A 21680-nucleotide genomic window follows, 5' to 3' on the forward strand; every position below is an offset into this window, starting at 1 on the left:
GCCTACGCACCTTCGGTGCTTGGCCCCTAATAATAAGAACCGGAACAAAAACAATAGGTGCCTCCGCACCTTCGGTGCTTGGCCCCTAAATATAGCTGCAAGCAGCCATTACCGGGGCCAAGCACAATCAGATGACAAGACATGCCAACATTGCTGAAAGTGTCAGACCAACTGCGACAATGAGCAATTAAAGACATTTAAAAAGGATTATAGGTAAAATGCCTGAAAAATCAGAGAAACAGTAAATAAAAATATGATTTAATGGATTATCACTTTTGACCAATAGGTGGCGCAGATACAAAACTGATGTGATGTGGTCAGAGTGAAGTGACAATGACACACACAAAGTTTGGTGTCAATATGTCAAGGAATTGCAGAGATAAAGCCTGAATAGTGCTATTAGCATCATGCCTCAAATTTGCTGCTGCGCTATACAAAAACGGTTTCGTCAATCGACACGAAATCCATAACTTTTAGTCGGCACGGTCTGGAGATGATACGATTCGATTTTGGTGAAAATCGGACAAACGGTCTAGGAGGAGTTCGAAAAAGTAGGTTTTGAATGAAAATCAAGATGGCGGACAGGAAGTTAGGCCAAATAAGGTAAACTTGGTATCTATGTTCTCAGCTTGACCCAAGGAATCTACTAAGATGAGTTGCATTACAATAGGCCAATTTATTCAAAAGTTATTAGCAATTTTGGAAATTTTGTTATAACTTTTGACCACTAGGTGGCGCTGTTTCTAAATATGTTGGGTACCTTAAGGGGATGGTGCAGATGGCACATTCTGAGTTTTGTAATATTACACCAATGCATTTGTTTAGTATAGCATTTTATTTCACAAAACTGTATTGAAGTCAATGGGAATTTCATGTTTTGTTCTATTATAGCGCCACCAAGAGGCTCAGTCCAACCATTTTTTTTATGTGTCCTCAGAGTGAGCCCATACATATGTGTGTCGATTTTGGTGAAAATATCTCAATTATCTTCGGAGTTATAGACATTTATATGAAAAAACACGTAAAAAATGACTGACACATGACTTTAATTGGAATTTACTACCTCTAGACATCAATATTTTCGCATTTGGGCTTTGACGTTTAGTTAACAAGCTATGATTCCAAACTTCTGACGGTGGTTTCGTCTCGATCGGACAAACGGTTTCGAAGATATCGCCTAATGTTTTTTAAGTGCTAAATCACAACGCTACACAAACCGTAAGGCGAAACCTAGCATGTTTGGTATTGTTGGACTCGGCAAGGATTCAGGAGTCTAAAGAGATGAGTCTCCTGAAAATAAGTCAACCACACCTAAAGTTATAAGCATTTGAAAAAAAAAAATTCACCACTAGGTGGCGCTGTTTCGAAACTTCTCAGGCTCCTTCAGGGCATCGTGCTGATGACCCACACCAAGTTTCGTAACAATCCGTTCATGCGTTCATAAAATACAGCATTTTAGCACATAATTCAAAATGGCCGACAGTCAAAATGGCCGATATGGTAAAATTGGATATCAGTCGACTCGGCATGTCGCCCTGAATCTAACGAGACCAATTTTATGATTTTTGGACAAACTGTTCAGAAGTTATAAGCAAAAATAGCCATTTTTCATATCTCCGGACCAGTAGGTGGCGCTGCGCCGAAACACAGCATGTAGCCTCAGGTCATGCTTGTGATGACATGTACCAAGTTTGGTCTGAATACGATAAACCGTTGCGGAGATACAGCCCTACGACTGTTTTTGCAGGCGCTACGTAAAATTTGTTCGAGCGTTTATCGAAAACGGTTTGACGAATCAATTTGAATTCCATAACTTTTGGTCAGCACTGCCTGAAGATGATCTGGTTCAATTTTCGTACAAATCGGACAAACCGTCTAGGACGAGTTCGAAAAAGTAGGTTTTTAGAAAAATTCAAAATGGCGGCCATATTTTAATGACGGAAAATGACGTGATAGGGTGCAATCGAATCGTCATGAGCTCAGGAATCAGAGGAAAAAAGGATTTCGCTGATTGGCCTTACGGTTCAAAAGTTATTAGCATAATAATAGTGAAACTTTGGACAGTTGGTGGCGCTAGAGGGATTGGTTTTATGACACCAAATTTGGTATGGTGACTTTTGGCCTGTCCTCTATCATTGTGCCAAATTTCATAACTTTCCCGCAAGCGGTTCTATGGGCTGCCATAGACTCCCATGGCGGAAGAAGAAGAAGAAGAATAATAAATATAGCTGCAAGCAGCCATTACCGGGGCCAAGCAGAATAAGACGAAAAGAAGTGTCAGACCAACTGCAACAATGAGCAATTAAAGACATTTAAAGAGGATTTTAGGCAAAATGCCTGAAAAATCAGAGAAACAGTAATGAAAATATGATTTAATGGCTTATCACTTTCGACCAATAGGTGGCGCAGTTACAAAACTGATGTGATGTGGTCAGAGTGAAGTGACAATGACACATACAAAGTTTGGTGTCAATATGTCAAGGCAATGCAGAGATAAAGCCTGAATAATGCTTTTAGCATCATACCTCAACTTTGCTGCTGCGCTATACGAAAACGGTTTCGTCAATCGACACGAAATCCATAACTTTTAGTCGGCACAGTCTGGAGATGATATGATGCAATTTTGGTGAAAATCGGACAAACGGTGTGGGAGGAGTTTGAAAAAGTAGGTTTTGAATGAAAATAGCATTTTATTTCACAAAACTGTATTGAAGTCAATGGGAATTTCATGTTTTGTTCTGTTATAGCGCCACCAAGAGGCTCAGTCCCACAATTTTTTTTACATGTCCTCAGAGTGAGCCCATACATATGTGTGTCAGTTTTGGTGAAAATATCTCAATTCGCTTTAGAGTTATAGACATTTATATGAAAAAACACGTAAAAAATGACTGACACAAGACTTTGTTTGAATATTACTACCCCTAAACATCAATATTTTCGCATTTGGGCATTAGCGTTTAGCTATCGACCTATGTTTCCAAACTTCTGACGGAGGTTTCGTCTCGATCGGACAATCGGTTTCGAAGATATAGCCAAATATTTTTTAAGCGCTAAATCACAACGCTACACAAACCGTAAGGCGAAACCTAGCATGTTTGGTATCGTAGGACTCGGAAAGGTTTCAGGAGTCTAATTAGATGAGTCTCGTGAAAATAAGTCGACCGCACCCAAAGTTATAAGCATTTGAAAAAAAAAATTCCCCACTAGGTGGCGCTGTTTCGAAACTTCTCACACTCCTTCAGGACATCGTGCTGATGACCCATGCCAAGTTTCGTAACAATCCGTTCATGCGTTCATAAAATACAGCATTTTAGCACATAATTCAAAATGGCCGACAGTCAAAATGGCCGATATGGTAAAATTGGATATCAGTCGACTCGGCATGTCGCCCTGAATCTAACGAGACCAATTTTATGATTTTTGGACAAACTGTTCAGAAGTTATAAGCAAAAATAGCCATTTTTCATATCTCCGGACCAGTAGGTGGCGCTGCGCCGAAACGCAGCATGTAGCCTCAGGTCATGCTTGTGATGACATGTACCAAGTTTGGTCTGAATACGATAAACCGTTGCAGAGATACAGCCTTACGACTGTTTTTGCAGGCGCTACGTAAAATTTGTTCGTGCGTTTATTGAAAACGGTTTGACGAATCAATTCGAATTCCATAACTTTTGGTCAGCACTGCCTGAAGATGATCTGGTTCAATTTTCGTGCAAATCGGACAAACCGTCTAGGACGAGTTCGAAAAAGTAGGTTTTTCGAATGAATCAAAATGGCGGCCATATTTTTATTACAGAAAATGAAGTCATAGGATGCAATCGAATCGGCATGAGCTCAGGAATCAGAGGAAAAAATAATTTTGTTGATTGGCCTTACAGTTCAAAAGTTATTAGCAAAATAAAAGTGAAACTTTGGACAGGTGGTGGCGCTAGAGGGAATGACTTAGAAACACCAAAATTGGTGTATTTAATGTTGGGACTGTGCTCTATCAGAATGTCAAACCAAAACAACTTTCCCGCAATCGGTTCTATGGGCTGCCATAGACTCCAAGAGCGGAAGAAGAAGAAGAAGAAGAAGAAGAAGAAGAATAATAATAAGAACGCGAACGGATACAATAGGTGCCTCCGCACCTTCGGTGCTTGGCCCCTAATAATAATAAGAACCGGAACAAAAACAATAGGTGCCTCCGCACCTTCGGTGCTTGGCCCCTAATAATAATAAGAACCGGAACAAATACAATAGGTGCCTCCGCACCTTCGGTGCTTGGCCCCTAATAATAATAATAATAAGAACCGGAACAAATACAATAGGTGCCTCCGCACCTTCGGTGCTTGGCCCCTAAATATAGCTGCAAGCAGCAATTACCGGGGCCAAGCAGAATAAGACGACAAGACATGCCAACATGTCTGAAAGTGTCAGACCAACTGCAACAATGAGCAATTAAAGACATTTAAAGAGGATTTTAGACGAAATGGCTGAAAAATCATAGAAACAGTAATTAAAAATATGATTTAATTGATTATCACTTTCGACAAATAGGTGGCACAGTTACAAAACTGATGTGATGTGGTCAGAGTGAGGAGACAATGACACATACAAAGTTTGGTGTCAATATGTCAAGGCATTGCAGAGATAAAGCCTGAATAGTGCTTTTATCATCATGCCTCAAATTTGCTGCTGCGCTATACGAAAACGGTTTCGTCAATCGACACGAAATCCATAACTTTTAGTCGGCACAGTCTGGAGATGATACGATTCGATTTTGGTGAAAATCGGACAAACGGTGTGGGAGGAGTTCGAAAAAGTATGTTTTGAATGAAAATAGCATTTTATTTCACAAAACTGTATTGAAGTCAATGGGAATTTCATGTTTTGTTCTATTATAGCGCCACCAAGAGGCTCAGTCGCACCATTTTTTTTATGTGTCCTCAGAGTGAGCCCATACATATGTGTGTCGATTTTGGTGAAAATATCTCAATTCGCTTCGGAGTTATAGACATTTATATGAAAAAACACGTAAAAAATGACTGACACATGACTTTGATTGGAATTTACTACCCCTAAACATCAATATTTTCGCATTTGGGCGTTGGCGTATAGCTATCGACCTATGTTTCCAAACTTCTGACGGTGGTTTCGTCTCGATCGGACAATCGGTTTCGAAGATATAGCCAAATGTTTTTTAAGCGCTAAATCACAACGCTACACAAACCGTAAGGCGAAACCTAGCATGTTTGGTATCGTAGGACTCGGCAAGGTTTCAGGAGTCTAATTAGATGAGTCTCGTGAAAATAAGTCGACCGCACCCAAAGTTATAAGCATTTGAAAAAAAAAATTCACCACTAGGTGGCGCTGTTTCGAAACTTCTCACACTCCTTCAGGACATTGTGCTGATGACCCATACCAAGTTTCATAACAATCCGTTCATGCGTTCTTAAAATACAGCATTTTAGCACAAAATTAAAAATGGCCGACAGTCAAAATGGCCGATATGGTAAAATTGGATATCAGTCAACTCGGCATGTTGCTCTGAATCTAACGAGACCAATTTTATGATTTTTGGACAAACTGTTCAGAAGTTATAAGCAAAAATAGCCATTTTTCATATCTCCGGACCAGTAGGTGGCGCTGCGCCGAAACACAGCAGGTTGCCTCAGGTCATGCTTGTGATGACATGTACCAAGTTTGGTCTGAATACGATAAACCGTTGCGGAGATACAGCCTTACGACTGTTATTGCAGGCGGCACGTAAAATTTGTTCGAGCGTTTATCGAAAACGGTTTGACGAATCAATTTGAATTCCATAACTTTTGGTCAGCACTGCCTGAAGATGATCTGGTTCAATTTTCGTACAAATCAGACAAACCGTCTAGGACGAGTTCGAAAAAGTAAGTTTGTGGAAAAATTCAAAATGGCGGCCATATTTTAATGACAGAAAATGACGTCATAGGGTGCAATCGAATCGGCATGAGCTCAGAAATTAGAGGAAAAAAGAATTTTGCTGATTTGCCTTACGGTTCAAAAGTTATTAACAAAATAAAAGTGAAATTTTGGACAGGTGGTGGCGCTAGAGGGAATGACTTAGAAACACCAAAATTGGTGTATTTCATGTTGGGCCTGTCCTCTATCAGAATGTCAAACCAAAACAACTTTCCCGCAATCGGTTCTATGGGCTGCCATAGACTCCAAGAGCGGAAGAAGAAGAATAATAAATATAGCTGCAAGCAGCAATTACCGGGGCCAAGCGCAAGAAGAGGATAAGATATGCCTACATATCTGAAAGTGTCAGACCAACTGCAACAATTAGCAATTAAAGACATTTAAAGAGGATTTTAGGCGAAATGGCTGAAAAATCATATAAACAATAATTAAAAATATGATTTAATGGATTATCACTTCCGACCAGTAAATGGCGCAATTACGAAATCGATGTGATGTGGTCAGAGTGAAGTGACAATGACACATACAAAGTTTGGTGTCAATATGTCAAGGCATTGCAGAAATAAAGCCTGAAAAGTCATTTTGGCATCATGCCTCAAATTTGCTGCTGCGGTGTACGAAAACGGTTTCGTCTATCGACACGAAATCCATAACTTTTAGTCAGCACAGTCTGGAGATGATACGATTCGATTTTGGTGAAGATTGGACAAACGGTCTAGGAGGAGTTTGAAAAAGTAGGTTTTGAATGTAAATCAAGATGGCGGACAGGAAGTTAGGCCAAATAAGGTAAACTTGGTATCTATGTTCTCAGCGTGACCCAAGGAATATATTAAGACCAGTGGCATTACAATAGGCAGATATATTCAAAAGTTATTAGCAGTTTTGAAAAAATAATTATAACTTTTGACCACTAGGTGGCGCTGTCTCGAAATATTTTGAGTACTTTCAGGGGATGGTGCTGATGGCACATTCTGAGTTTCGTAATATTACACCAATGCATTTGTTTAGTATAGCATTTTATTTCACAAAACTGTATTGAAGTCAATGGGAATTTCATGTTTTGTTCTATTATAGCGCCACCAAGAGGCTGAGTCCCACCATTTTTTTTACATGTCCTCAGAGTGAGCCCATACATATGTGTGTCGATTTTGGTGAAAATATCTCAATTCGCTTCGGAGTTATAGACATTTATATGAAAAAACACGTAAAAAATGACTGACACATGACTTTGATTGGAATTTACTACCCCTAAACATCAATATTTTCGCATTTGGGCATTGATTCATAGCTATCGACCTATGTTTCCAAACTTCTGACGGTGGTTTCGTCTCGATCGGACTAGCGGTTTCGAAGATATAGCCAAATGTTTTTTAAGAGGTAAATAACAACGCTACACAAACCGTAAGGCGAAACTTAGCATGTTTGGTATCGTTGGACTCGGCAACGATTCAGGAGTCTAATTAGATGAGTCTCGTGAAAATAAGGCGACCACACCCAAAGTTATAAGCATTTGGAAAAAGAAATTCACCACTAGGTGGCGCTGTTTCGAAACTTCTCAGGCTCCTTCAGGGCATCGTGCTGATGACCCATGCCAAGTTTCGTAACAATCCGTTCATGCGTTGTTAAAATACAGCATTTTAGGACAAAATTCAAAATGGCCGATATGGTCAAATTTGACATCAGTCGCCTCGGCATATTGCCCTGAATCTAACGAGACCAATTTTATGATTTTTGGACAAACTGTTCAAAAGTTATATGCAGAAATAGCAATTTTTCATATCTCCGGACCAGTAGGTGGCGCTGCGCCGAAACGCAGCATGTAGCCTCAGGTCATGCTTGTGATGACATGTACCAAGTTTGGTCTGAATCTGATAAACCGTTGCGGAGATACAGCCCTACGACTGTTTTTGCAAGCGCTACATAAAATTTCTTCGAGCGTTTATCGAAAACGGTTTGACGAATCAATTTGATTTCCATAACTTTTTGTCAGCACTGCCTGAAGATGATCTGGTTCAATTTTCGTGCAAATCGGACAAACCGTCTAGGACGAGTTCGAAAAAGTAGCTTTTTCTGAAAATTCAAGATGGCGGCCATTTTTTTATAACGGAAAATGACGTCATAGGCTGCAATCGAACCGGCATGAGCTCATGAATCAGAGGAAAATAGAATTTTGTTGATTGGCCTTACGGTTAAAAAGTTATTAGCAAAATATTAGTGAAATTTTGGACAGGTGGTGGCGCTAGAGGGAATGACTTAGACACACCAGAATTGGTGTATTTAATGTTGGGACTGTCCTCTATCAGAATGTCAAACCATTACAACTTTCCCGCAATCGGTTCTATGGGCTGCCATAGACTCCCAGTCGGAAGAAACGGAAGAATAATAATAAATATAGCTGCAAGCAGCAATTACCGGGGCCAAGCAGAATAAGACGACAAGACATGCCAACATGTCTGAATGTGTCAGACCAACTGCAACAATGAGCAATTAAAGACATTTAAAGAGGATTTTAGGCGAAATGGCTGAAAAATCATTTAAAAAGTGATTCAAAATATGATTTAATGGATTGTCACTTTTGACCAAAAGGTGGCGCTGTAAGAAATTGATGTGGTGTGGTCAGAGTAAGGAGACAGTGACACATACAAAGTTTTGTGTCAATATGTCGAGGCATTGCAGATATAAAGCCTGAATAGTCATTTTGGCATCATGCCTCAACTTTGCTGCTGTGCTATACGAAAACGGTTTCATCAATCGACACGAAATCCATAACTTTTTGTCGGCACAGTCTGGAGATGATACGATTCGATTTTGGTGAAAATCGGACAAACGGTCTAGGAGGAGTTCGAAAAAGTAGGTTTTGAATGAAAATCAAGATGGCGGACAGGAAGTTTGGCCAAATAAGGAAAACTTGGTATCTATGTTCTCGGCTTGACCCAAGGAATCTATTAAGACCCGTGGCATTTCAATAGCCAGATTTATTCAAAAGTTATTAGCCTTTTTGGAAATTTTGTTATAACTTTTGACCACTAGGTGGCGCTGTCTTGAAATATTTTGGTTGCCTTCAGGGGATGGTGCTGATGACACAATCTGAGTTTCGTAATATTACACCAATGCATTTGTTTAGTATAGCATTTTATTTCACAAAACTGTATTGAAGTCAATGGGAATTTCATATTTTGTTCAATTATAGCGCCACCAAGAGGCTCAGTCCCACAATTTTTTTTACGTGTCCTCAGAGTGAACCCATACATATGTGTGTCAATTTTGGTGAAAATATCTCAATTCGCTTCGGAGTTATAGACATTTCTATGAAAAAACACGAAAAAAATGACTGACACATGACTTTGATTGGAAATTAGTACCCCTAAACATCAATATTTTCGGGCATTGGTGTATAGCTATCGACCTATGTTTCCAAACTTCTGACGGTGGTTTCGTCTCGATCGGACTAGCGGTTTCAAAGATATAGCCAAATGTTTTTTAAGCGCTAAATCACAACGCTACACAAACCGTAAGGCGAAACCTAGCATGTTTGGTATCGTAGGACTCGGCAACGATTCAGGAGTCTAAAAAGATGAGTTTCGTGAAAATAAGTCGACCACACCCAAAGTTATAAGCATTTGAAAAAAAAAATTCATCACTAGGTGGCGCTGTTTCGAAACTTCTCAGGCTCATTCAGGGCATTGTGCTGATGACCCATACCACGTTTCGTAACAATCCGTTCATGCGTTCATAAAATACAGAATTTTAGCACAAAATTCAAAATGGCCGACAGCCAAAATGACCGATATGGTCAAATTGGATATCAGTCGACTCGGCATGTTGCCCTGAATCTAACGAGACCAATTTTATGATTTTTGGACAAACTGTTCAGAAGTTATAAGCAAAAATAGCCATTTTTCATATCTCCGGACCAGTAGGTGGCGCTGCGCCGAAACACAGCATGTAGCCTCAGGTCATGCTTGTGAGTACAAGTACCAAGTTTGGTCTGAATACGATAAACCGTTGCGGAGATACAGCCTTACGACTGTTTTTGCTAGCGCTACGTAAAATGTGTTCGTGCGTTTATCGAAAACGGTTTGACGAATCAATTTGAATTCCATAACTTTTTGTCAGCACTACCTGAAGATGATCTGATCAAACCAAAACAACTTTCCCGCAATCGGTTCTATGGGCTGCCATAGACTCCCAGTCGGAAGAAACGGAAGAATAAATATAGCTGCAAGCAGCAATTACCGGGGCCAAGCAGAATAAGACGACAAGACATTTCGACATGTCTGAAAGTGTCAGACCAACTGCAACAATGAGCAATTAAAGACATTTAAAGAGGATTTTAGGCAAAATGCCTGAAAAATCATAGACACAATAATTAAAAATATGATTTAATGGATTATCACTTTTGACCAATAGGTGGCGCAGTTACAAAACTGATGTGATGTGGTCAGAGTGAAGTGACAATGACACGTACAAAGTTTGGTGTCAATATCTCAAGGCATTGCAGAGATAAAGCCTGAATAATGCTTTTAGCATCATGCCTCAACTTTGCTGCTGCGCTATACGAAAACGGTTTCGTCAATTGACACGAAATCCATAACTTTTAGTCGGCACAGTCTGGAGATGATACGATTCGATTTTGGTGAAAATCGGACAAACGGTGTGGGAGGAGTTCGAAAAAGCAGATTTTGAATGAAAATAGCATTTTATCTCACAAAACTGTATTGAAGTCAATGGGAATTTCATGTTTTGTTCTATTATAGCGCCACCAAGAGGCTCAGTCCCACAATTTTTTTTACGTGTCCTCAGAGTGAGCCCATACATATGTGTGTCAGTTTTGGTGAAAATATCTCAATTTGCTTTAGAGTTATAGACATTTATATGAAAAAACACGAAAAAAATGACTGACACATGACTTTGATTGGAAATTAGTACCCCTAAACATCAATATTTTCGCATTTGGGCATTAGTTTATAGCTATCGACCTATGTTTCCAAACTTCTGACGGTGGTTTCGTCTCGATCGGACAATCGGTTTCGAAGATATAGCCAAATGTTTTTTAAGCGCTAAATCACAACGCTACACAAACCGTAAGGCGAAACCTAGCATGTTTGGTATCGTAGGACTCGGCAAGGTTTCAGGAGACTAATTAGAGGAGTCTCGTGAAAATAAGTCGACCACACCCAAAGTTATAAGCGTTTGAAAAAAAAATTTCACCACTAGGTGGCGCTGTTTCGAAACTTCTCACGCTCCTTCAGGACATTGTGCTGATGACCCATACCAAGTTTCGTAACAATCCGTTCATGCGTTCTTAAAATACAGCATTTTAGCACAAAATTCAAAATGGCCGACAGTCAAAATGGCCGATATGGTCAAATTGGATATCAGTCGACTCGGCATGTTGCTCTGAATCTAACAAGACCAATTGTATGATTTTTGGACAAATTGTTCAGAAGTTATAAGCAAAAATAGCCATTTTTCATATCTCCGGACCAGTAGGTGGTGCTGCGACGAAACGCAGCATGTTGCCTCAGGTCATGCTTGGGATGACATGTACCAAGTTTGGTCTGAATACGATAAACCGTTGCGGAGATACAGCCTTACGACTGTTTTTGCAAGCACTACGTAAAATTTGTTTGTGCGTTTATCGAAAACGGTTTGACGAATCAATTTGAATTCCATAACTTTTGGTCAGCACTGCCTGAAGATGATCTGGTTCAATTTTCGTGCAAATCGGACAAACCGTCTAGGACGAGTTCGAAAAAGTAGGTTTCTCGAATGATTCAAAATGGCGGCCCTATTTTTATTACGGAAAATGAAGTCATAGGATGCAATCGAATCGGCATGAGCTCAGGAATCAGAGGAAAAAATAATTTTGTTGATTGGCCTTACATTTCAAAAGTTATTAGCAAAATAAAAGTGAAACTTTGGACAGGTGGTGGCGCTAGAGGGAATGACTTAGAAACACCAAAATTGGTGTATTTAATGTTTGGACTGTGCTCTATCAGAATGTCAAACCAAAACAACTTTCCCGCAATCGGTTCTATGGGCTGCCATAGACTCCAAGAGCGGAAGAAGAAGAAGAAGAATAATAAATATAGCTGCAAGCAGCAATTATCGGGGCCAAGCGCAAGCAGATGACAGGATATGCCAAAATGGCTGAAGGTGTCAGACCAACTGCAACAATGAGCAATTAAAGACATTTAGAGAGGATTTTAGGCGAAATGGCTGAAAAATCATATAAAAAGTAATTCAGAATATGATTTAATGGATTATCACTTTCGACCAATAGGTGGAGCAGTTACAAAACTGATGTGATGTGGTCAGAGTGAAGTGACAATGACATATACAAAGTTTGGTGTCAATATTTCAAGGGATTTCAGAGATAAAGCCTGAATAGTGCTTTTGGCATCATGCCTCAACTTTGCTGCTGCGCTATACGAAAACGGTTCCGTCTATCGACACGAAATCCATAACTTTTAGTCGGCACAGTCTGGAGATGATACGATTCGATTTTGGTGAAAATCGGACAAACGGTCTAGGAGGAGTTCGAAAAAGTAGGTTTTGACTGAAAATCAAGATGGCGGACAGGAAGTTTGGCCAAATAAGGAAAACTTGGTATCTATGTTCTCGGCGTGAGCCAGGGAATCTATTAAGACCAGTGGCATTTCAATAGCCAGATGTATTCAAAAGTTATTAGCCTTTTTGGAAATTTTGTTATAACTTTTGACCACTAGGTGGCACTGTCTCGAAATATTTTGGGTACCTTCAGGGGATGGTGTTCATGGCACATTCTGAGTTTCGTAATATTAAACCAATGCATTTGTTTAGTATAGCATTTTATTTCACAAAACTGTATTGAAGTCAATGGGAATTTCATGTTTTGTTGTGTTATAGCGCCACCAAGAGGCTCAGTCACACCATTTTTTTTATGTGTCCTCAGAGTGAGCCCATACATATGTGTGTCGATTTTGGTGAAAATATCTCAATTCTCTTCAGAGTTATAGACATTTATATGAAAAAACACGTAAAAAATGACTGACACATGACTTTGATTGGAATTTACTACCCCTAAACAGCAATATTTTCGCATTTGGGCATTGGCGTATAGCTATCGACCTATGTTTCCAAACTTCTGACGGTGGTTTCGTCTCGATCGGACTAGCGGTTTCGAAGATATAGCCAAATGTTTTTTAAGCGCTAAATCACAACGCTACACAAACCGTAAGGCGAAACCTAGCATGTTTGGTATCGTGGGACTTGGCAACGATTCAGGAGTCTAATGAGATGAGTCTCGTGAAAATAAGTCGACCACACCCAAAGTTATAAGCATTTGGAAGCATTTGGGGAAAAAAATTCACCACTAGGTGGCACTGTTTCGAAACTTCTCAGGCTCCTTCAGGGCATCGTGCTGATGATCCATTCCGAGTTTTGTAACGATACGTTCACGCGTTCATAAAATACAGCATTTTAGCACATAATTCAAAATGGCCGACAGCCAAAATGGCTGATCTGGGAAAATTGGATATCAGTCGACTCGGCATGTTGCCCTGAATCTAACGAGACTGATTTTATGATTTTTGGACAAACCATTCAGAAGTTATAAGCAAAAACATCCATTTGTCATATCTCCGGACCAGTAGGTGGCACTGCGCCGAAATGCAGCATGTAGCCTCAGGTCATGCTTGTGATGACATGTACCAAGATTGGTCTGAATCTGATAAAGCGTTGCGGAGATACAGCCTTATGTCTGTTTTCGCAAGCGCTACGTAAAATTTCTTCGTGGGTTTATCGAAAACGGTTAAGAGAATCAACTTGAATTCCATAACTTTTTGTCGGCATGGTCTGGAGATGATCTGGTTCAAATTTCGTGAAAATCGGAGTAACGGCCTAGGAGGAGTTCGAAAAAGTAGGTTTTTCGGAAAATTCAAAATGGCGGAAAAATTTTCATGACGGAAAATGACGTCATAGGGTGCAATCGAATCGGCTTGAGCTAAGGAATCAGAGAAAAAAATAATTTTGTTTCTAGCCCATGTGGTTCAAAAGTTATTAGCATAAACATGAGTGCAACTTTGGACAGTTGGTGGCGCTAGAGGTAATGACTTGGAGACTCCAAATTTGCTATGCTGATAGGTCAGACCCTCCTCTATCAGTGTGCCAAATTTCATAACTTTCCCGCAAGCGGTTCTATGGGCTGCCATAGACTCCCAGTCGGAAAAATGAAGAATAATAATAATAAGAACGGGAACAGATACAATAGGTGCCTACGCACCTTCGGTGCTTGGCCCCTAAATATAGCTGCAAGCAGCAATTATCGGGGCCAAGCGCAAGCAGATGACAGGATATGCCAACATGGCTGAAGGTGTCAGACCAACTGGAACAATGAGCAATTAAATACATTTAAAGAGGATTTTAGATGAAATGGCTGAAAAATCATATAAAAAGTCATTTAAAATATGATTTAATGGATTATCACTTTCGACCAATAGGTGGAGCAGTTACAAAACTGATGTGATGTGGTCAGAGTGAAGTGACAATGACATATACAAAGTTTGGTGTCAATATTTCAAGGGATTTCAGAGATAAAGCCTGAATAGTGCTTTTGGCATCATGCCTCAACTTTGCTGCTGCGCTATACGAAAACAGTTTCGTCTATCGACACGAAATCCATAACTTTTAGTCGGCACAGTCTGGAGATGATACGATTCGATTTTGGTGAAAATCGGACAAACGGTCTAGGAGGAGTTCGAAAAAGTAGGTTTTGACTGAAAATCAAGATGGCGGACAGGAAGTTTGGCCAAATAAGGAAAACTTGGTATCTATGTTCTCGGCTTGACCCAGGGAATCTATTAAGACCCGTGGCATTTCAATAGCCAGATTTATTCAAAAGTTATTAGCCTTTTTGGAAATTTTGTTATAAATTTTGACCACTAGGTGGCGCTGTCTCGAAATATTTTGGGTACCTTCAGGGGATGGAGCTGATGGCACATTCTGAGTTTCGTAATATTACACCAATGCATTTGTTTAGTATAGCATTTTATTTCACAAAACTGTATTGAAGTCAATGGGAATTTCATGTTTTGTTCTGTTATAGCGCCACCAAGAGGCTCAGTCACACCATTTTTTTTATGTGTCCTCAGAGTGAGCCCATACATATGTGTGTCAATTTTGGTGAAGATATCTCAATTCGCTTCGGAGTTATAGACATTTATATGAAAAAACACGTAAAAAATGACTGACACATGACTTTGATTGGAATTTACTACCCCTAAACATCAATATTTTTGCATTTGGGCATTGGTGTATAACTATCGACCTATGTTTCCAAACTTCTGACGGTGGTTTCGTCTTGATCGGACTATCGGTTTCGAAGATATAGCCAAATGTTTTTTAAGCGCTAAATCACAACGCTACACAAACCGTAAGGCGAAACCTATCATGTTTGGTATCGTGGGACTCGGCAATGATTCAGGACTGTAATGAGATGAGTCTCGTGAAAATAAGTCGACCACACCCAAAGTTATAAGCATTTGGGAAAAAAAATTCACCACTAGCTGGCGCTGTTTCGAAAGTTCTCAGATTCCTTCAGGACATCGTGATGATGACCAATACCAAGTTTCGTAACAATTCGTTCATGCGTTCATAAAATACAGCATTTTAGCACAAAATTCAAAATGGCTGACAGTCAAAATGGCCGATATGGTCAAATTGGATATCAGTCGAATCGGCATGTTGCCCTGAATCTAACGAGACCAATTTTATGATTTTTGGACAAACTGTTCAAAAGCTATAAGCAAAAATAGCCATTTTCCATATCTCCGGACCAGTAGGTGGCGCTGCGCCGAAACACAGCATGTAGCCTCAGGTCATGCCTGTGATGACATGTACCAAGTTTGGTCTGAATACGATAAACCGTTGCGGAGATAGAGCCCTACGACTGTTTTTGCAGGCGCTACGTAAAATTAGTTCGAGCGTTTTTCGAAAACGGTTTAACGAATCAATTTGAATTCCATAACTTTTGGTCAGCACTGCCTGAAGATGATCTGGTTCAATTTTCGTGCAAATCGGACAAACCATCTAGGACGAGTTCGAAAAAGTAGCTTTTAAGGACAATTCAAAATGGCGGCCATATTGTTATGACGAAAATGACGGCATAGGGTGCAATCGAATTGGCATGAGATCAGGAATAAGAGAAAAAAATAATTTTGTTGATTGGACTTACGGTTCAAAAGTTATTAGCAAAATAAAAGTGAAACTTTGGACAGGTGGTGGCGCTAGAGGGAATGACTTAGACACACCAAAATTGGTGGATTTGATGTTGGGACTGTCCTCTATCAGAATGTCAAACCATTACAACTTTCCCGCAATCGGTTCTATGGGCTGCCATAGACTCCCAGTCGGAAGAAACGGAAGAATAATAATAATAATAGGAACGGGAACAGATACAATAGGTGCCTACGCACCTTCGGTGCTTGGCCCCTAATAATAATAAGAACGCGAACGGATACAATAGGTGCCTCCGCACCTTCGGTGCTTGGCCCCTAAATATAGCTGCAAGCAGCAATTACCGGGGCCAAGCAGAATAAGACGACAAGACATGCCGACATGTCTGAAAGTGTCAGATCAACTGCAACAATGAGCAATTAAAGACATTAAAGAGGATTTTAGACGAAATGGCTGAAAAATCATAGAAACAGTAATTAAAAATATGATTTAATGGATTATCACTTTCGACCAATAGGTGGCGCAGTTACAAAACTGATGTGATGTGGTCAGAGTGAAGTGACAATGACACATACAAAGTTTGGTGTCAATATGTCAAGGCATTGCAAAGATAAAGCCTGAATAGTGCTTTTAGCATCATGCCTCAACTTTGCTGCTGCGCTATACGAAAACGGTTTTGTCAATCGACACGAAATCCATAACTTTTAGTTGGCACAGTCTGGAGATGATACGATTCGATTTTGGTGAAAATCGGACAAACGGTGTGGGACGAGTTCGAAAAAGTAGGTTTTGAATGAAAATAGCATTTTATTTCACAAAACTGCATTGAAGTCAATGGGAATTTCATGTTTTGTTCTATTATAGCGCCACCAAGAGGCTCAGTCCCACCATTTTTTTTATGTGTCCTCAGAGTGAGCCCATACATATATGTGTCGATTTTGGTGCAAAAATCTCAATTTGCTTCGGAGTTATAGACATTTATATGAAAAAACAGGTAAAAAATGACTGACACATGACTTTGATTGAATATTACTACCCCTAAACATCAATATTTTCGCATTTGGGCATTGGCGTATTGCTATCGACCTATGTTTCCAAACTTCTGACGGTGGTTTCGTCTCGATCGGACAAACGGTTTCGAAGATATAGCCTACTGTTTTTTAAGCGCTAAATCACAACGCTACACAAACTGTAAGGCAAAACCTAGCATGTTTGGTATCGTTGGACTCGGCAACGATTCAGGAGTCCAATGAGATGAGTTTCGTGAAAATAAGTCTATCACACCCAAAGTTATAAGCATTTGAAAAAAAAAATTCACCACTAGGTGGCGCTGTTTCGAAACTTCTCACACTCCTTCAGGACATCGTGTTGATGACCCATACCAAGTTTCGTAACAATCCGTTCATGCGTTGTTAAAATACAGCATTTTAGCACAAAATTCAAAATGGCCAACAGTCAAAATGGCCGATATGGCAAAATTGGATATCAGTCGACTCAGCATGTCGCCCTGAATCTATCAAGACCAATTTTATGATTTTTGGACAAACTCTTCAGAAGTTATAAGCAAAAATAGCCATTTTTCATATCTCCGGACCAGTAGGTGGCGCTGCGCCGAAACGCAGCATGTAGCCTCAGGTCATGCTTGTGAGTACATGTACAAAGTTTGGTCTGAATACGATAAACCGTTGCGGAGATACAGCCTTACGACTGTTTTTGCTAGCGCTACGTAAAATGTATTCGTGCGTTTATCGAAAACGGTTTGACGAATCAATTTGAATTCCATAACTTTTGGTCAGCACTGCCTGAAGATGATCTGGTTCAATTTTCGTGCAAATCGGACAAACCGTCTAGGACGAGTTCGAAAAAGTAGCTTTTTCAGAAAATTCAAAATGGCGGCCATATTTATATGACGGAAAATGACGTCATAGGGTGCAATCGAATCAGCATGAGCTCAGGAACTAGAGGAAAAAAGAATTTTGTTGATTGGCCTTACGGTTCAAAAGTTATTAGCAAAATAAAAGTGAAACTTTGGACAGGTGGTGGCGCTAGAGGGAATGACTTAGACACACCAAAATCAGTGTATTTAATGTTGGGACTGTCCTCTATCAGAATGTCAAACCATTACAACTTTCCCGCGATCGGTTCTATGGGCTGCCATAGACTCCCAGTCGGAAGAAGGAAGAATAATAATAATAAGAACGGGAACGAAAACAATAGGTGCCTCCGCACCTTCGGTGCTTGGCCCCTAATAATAAGAACGGGAACAGATACAATAGGTGCCTCCGCACCTTCGGTGCTTGGCCCCTAATAATAATAATAATAATAAGAACCGGAACAAATACAATAGGTGCCTCCGCACCTTCGGTGCTTGGCCCCTAATAATAAGAACGCGAACGGATACAATAGGTGCCTCCGCACCTTCGGTGCTTGGCCCCTAATAAGAACGGGAACAGATACAATAGGTGCCTCCGCACCTTCGGTGCTTGGCCCCTAATAATAATAATAAGAACGCGAACGGATACAATAGGTGCCTCCGCACCTTCGGTGCTTGGCCCCTAATAATAAGAACGCGAACGGATACAATAGGTGCCTCCGCACCTTCGGTGCTTGGCCCCTAAATATAGCTGCAAGCAGCCATTACCGGGGCCAAGCAGAATAAGACGACAAGACGTGTCAGACCAACTGCAACAATGAGCAATTAAAGACATTTAAAGAGAATTTTAGGCAAAATGCCTGAAAAATCATAGAAACAGTAATGAAAAATATGATTTAATGGCTTATCACTTTCGACCAATAGGTGGCGCAGTTACAAAACTGATGTGATGTGGTCAGAGTGAAGTGACAATGACACATACAAAGTTTGGTGTCAATATGTCAAGGCATTGCAGAGATAAAGCCTGAATAGTCCTTTTGGCATCATGCCTTAAATTTGCTGCTGCGGTATACGAAAACGGTTTCGTCAATCGACACGAAATCCATAACTTTTAGTCGGCACGGTCTGGAGATGATACGATTCGATTTTGGTGAAAATCGGACAAACGGTCTAGGAGGAGTTCGAAAAAGTAGGTTTTGAATGAAAATCAAGATGGCGGACAGGAAGTTAGGCCAAATAAGGTAAACTTGGTATCTATGTTCTCAGCTTGACCCAAGGAATCTACTAAGATGAGTTGCATTAAAATAGGCCAATTTATTCAAAAGTTATTAGCAGTTTTGGAAATTTTGTTATAACTTTTGACCACTAGGTGGCGCTGTTTCTAAATATGTTGGGTACCTTCAGGGGATGGTGCTGATGGCACATTCTGAGTTTCGTAATATTACACCAATGCATTTGTTAAGTATAGCATTTTATTTCACAAAACTGTATTGAAGTCAATGGGAATTTCATGTTTTGTTCTATTATAGCGCCACCAAGAGGCTCAGTCCCACAATTTTTTTTTATGTGTCCTCAGAGTGAGCCCATACATATGTGTGCCAATTTTGGTGAAAATATCTCAATTCACTTCAGAGTTATAGACATTTATATGAAAAAACACGTAAAAAATGACTGACACATGACTTTGATTAAATTTTACTACCCCTTACTATCAATATTTTCGCATTTGGGCATTGGCGTATAGCTATCGACCTATGTTTTCAAACTTCTGACGGTGGTTTCGTCTCGATCGGACAAGCGGTTTCGAAGATATAGCCAAATGTTTTTTAAGCGCTAAATCACAACGCTACACAAACCGTAAGGCGAAACCTAGCATGTTTGGTATCGTAGGACTCGGCAACGATTCAAGAGTCTATTGAGATGAGTTTCGTGAAAATAAGTCGATCACACCCAAAGTTATAAGCATTTGAAAAAAAATATTCACCACTAGGTGGCGCTGTTTCGAAACTTCTCACGCTCCTTCAGAACATCGTGCTGATGACCCATACCAAGTTTCGTTACAATCCGTTCATGCGTTCCTAAAATACAGCATTTTAGCACAAAATTAAAAATGGCCGACAGTCAAAATGGCCGATATGGTAAAATTGGATATCAGTCGACTCGGCATGATGCCCTGAATCTAACGAGACCAATTTTATGATTTTTGGACAAATTGTTCAGAAGTTATAAGCAAAAATAGCCATTTTTCATATCTCCGGACCAGTAGGTGGCGCTGCGCCGAAACGCAGTATGTTGCCTCAGGTCATGCTTGTGATGACATGTACCAAGTTTGGTCTGAATACGATAAAGTGTTGCGGAGATACAGCCTTACGACTGTTTTTGCAAGCGCTATGTAAAATTTGTTCGAGCGTTTATCGAAAACGGTTTGACGAATCAACAAGATTTTAATAAATTTTTGTCAGCACTGCCTGAAGATGATCGGGTTCAATTTTCGTGCAAATCGGACAAACCGTCTAGGACGAGTTCGAAAAAGTAGATTTTTTGGAAAATTCAAAATGGCGGCCATGTTTTTATGACGAAAAATGACCATATAGGGTGCAATCGAATCGGCATGAGCTCAGGAATCAGAGGAAAAAATAATTTTGTTGATTGGCCTTACGGTTCAAAAGTTATTAGCAAAATAATAGTGAAACTTTGGACAGGTGGTGGCGCTAGAGGGAATGACTTAGAAACACCAAAATTGGTGTATTTAATGTTGGGACTGTCCTCTATCAGAATGTCAAACCAAAACAACTTTCCCGCAATCGGTTCTAAGGGCTGCCATAGACTCCCAGTCGGAAGAAATAACAGAATAATAAGAAGAACCGGAACAGATACAATAGGTGCCTCCGCACCTTCGGTGCTTGGCCCCTAATAATAATAATAAGAACCGGAACAAAAACAATAGGTGCCTCCGCACCTTCGGTGCTTGGCCCCTAATAATAAGAACGCGAACGGATCCAATAGGTGCCTCCGCACCTTCGGTGCTTGGCCCCTAATAATAATAAGAACGCGAACGGATACAATAGGTGCCTCCACACCTTCGGTGCTTGGCCCCTAATAATAATAAGAAGAAACGGAACAGATACAATAGGTGCCTCCGCACCTTCGGTGCTTGGCCCATAAATATAGCTGCAAGCAGCAATTACCTGGGCCAAGCAGAATAAGACGACAAGACATGCCAACATGTCTGAAAGTGTCAGACCAACTGCAACAAAGAGCAATTAAAGACTTTAAAGAGGATTTTATGCAAAATGCCTGAAAAATCATAGAAACAATAATTAAAAATATGATTTTATGGATTATCACTTTCGACAAATAGGTGGCGCAGTTACAAAACTGATGTGATGTGGTCAGAGTGAAGTGACAATGACACATACAAAGTTTGGTGTTAATATGTCAAGGCATTGCAGAGATAAAGCCTGAATAGTGCTATTAGCATCATGCCTCAACTTTGCTGCTGCGCTATACGAAAACGGTTTCGTCTATCGACACGAAATCCATAACTTTTAGTCGGCACGGACTGGAGATGATACGTATCCGATTTTGGTGAAAATCGGACAAACGGTCTAGGAGGAGTTAGAAAAAGTAGGTTTTGACTGAAAATCAA

At 40.1% G+C, this 21680-nt stretch overlaps 1 protein-coding gene across 9 annotated transcripts in view; it reads right to left on the bottom strand.

Moving 5' to 3' along the window:
- The window catches only part of psip1a (PC4 and SFRS1 interacting protein 1a), a 415986-nt gene that overhangs the window by 37918 nt on the left and 356388 nt on the right, over positions 1 to 21680 (bottom strand). The gene's annotated exons all lie outside the window — the stretch shown is intronic.

Source organism: Squalius cephalus, assembly GCF_949319135.1.
Source record: "Squalius cephalus genome assembly, chromosome: 2".
In the NCBI taxonomy this organism is placed as follows: Eukaryota; Metazoa; Chordata; class Actinopteri; order Cypriniformes; family Leuciscidae; genus Squalius; species Squalius cephalus.